Source organism: Micromys minutus (genome assembly GCF_963924665.1).
Source record: "Micromys minutus genome assembly, chromosome: 9".
Classification (NCBI taxonomy): Eukaryota; Metazoa; Chordata; class Mammalia; order Rodentia; family Muridae; genus Micromys; species Micromys minutus.
The window spans coordinates 35,760,636-35,762,418 of NC_137978.1; positions in this window are offsets into that span (position 1 = coordinate 35,760,636).

Sequence of the window (1,783 nt, forward strand, 5' to 3'; positions counted from 1 at the left end):
CTAAGCAGATATAAATGGCTGGTTTTTAGAAACTTGGTTTCAGAATGCTTGTGGATTGGGGCCAGGCAGGTATTTTGGGGGATGGAGGTGAGAAGGGCAGCATAGCTGTGACCCAGTGGCTGGGGGTCCTGGCAGTGTCCCTTTTGCTCAAACCTGTATGACCTCTGACCCGGAGGAAAACTAAGAGTTTTCGTACAGCTAACCATGCCCTGATGCTCGAGCTTCAGCGTCTTAAAGGTGAAGATAGGAATCCTATCTTCATCTGCATATTTTACAACTCCTTCCCATACCCTGTCCCCCAAACAAAATGAGCTCAGGTACTGCCACATTGTGTTGTCTAATGCCTTGTATCCAAGGCAGCTTATTTACAGAAAACAGAGACCACCTGAGGGAGTGCCCAGGGTGTCCAGGCAGCACTAAACAGGTCCTTCCCAGAGAACCTCCCTTCACCAAATTTGGCACTTTGAAAGGACTAGCAATGTATAGTCTCACTTGTCTGGATTTACCAGGATTCAGAGCATCGTTCAATACAAGACTAGGAAATAGAGCGCCAGGGGTCTCCTCTCCTGTCTCAAAAAAAATTTTTTTTTTCTTTTACAAAACCCAAAGGGATCTCTCCTGCATACAGCTATTCCATCTCAGCATGACAAGGGGCTTAAGGAAAGGAAACTACAGAGAAAGTATAAGGAATTAACTCCAGCCAGGTTCCCAATTAAACAAGATTGGGAAGGGCCATGCCGAGACCAGACAGAATGGGCCTGTTAGCCTTTTACTACCTGCAAGGCCTACCACTGCCTAGTAAGCTGTCCTTTAACGCACATGGTAGGGACAGGTGGGGAGCATGTTAGTAGGTGCGTGGCAAGACGGGTGGCCTAAGGCCCAAAGACCTCCAGGTTCGCGAGAAGCCACCCAGGGCTGAAAAAGCCAGACAGCAGATTAGTACTGGAGCCTGCCCTGTCCTTAAACATGGTGATGCGCAGGCGCAAATGGAACGAGATGGCCACATCCTCTGGGCCACACAGCAGGGACGCACTCAGCCCTCTGCCGCGCTGGAGGGCGGGGTTAGTGACGTCATCACCAATTAGAGCGAGGGGGCGGGCTATGAGCTAGGGAGTGGCACACCTGTGGAGCATCAGGCCGAGCCTTCAGTTTCTGATTGAAAGCCAACTGTTAGGAATTGCTCCCTGGCTCCTCGCTCTTCTCACCAGCTCCTAGACAAGTTGGTACTTTATTTGCAACCCTGCCTCAGTCTCCCTGGGAACTGTCTGAACTTCGCGGCAACCTGCATCTTCCTCATTTTAATGCTGTCCATCCACCGCAGGAGTCTACGGTTCTCTGGCCAGAACAATTCCTAGACTTCAGTTTCCATCAGAGAATCTGGTCAGGACTTCTAACCGGAAAAGACCACTCTCAGCTTCCTAAACCGAATTCCTCCGATGCAGTTTTAGGCAGGAGAGAGATTCAGAAAGTGCATTCATTAACAGGAAAAGAATGCCTATTGTCTTTTGTCAAAACGGCCCCTACTCCCATTCGACTGTCTCTTCAGTCCCCGATCCAGATGCCGCAGTACCGGCGGCCCCTTAACCTTTCCCCAAATCATGCGACAGCTTCCTCCTCTCAGTCTCATAGTAATAATCCTTCTGAAGTAATCTGTCTTCTTATAAATCTTTCCCAGGTACCCTTTTTCCCTCGGGGTAATGCCCATCTTTCCTGTGACTGCAGATATTACACATGACGGGTTTCACTACAGCATTTTATGCATGCAATGTATTTTGATCATATT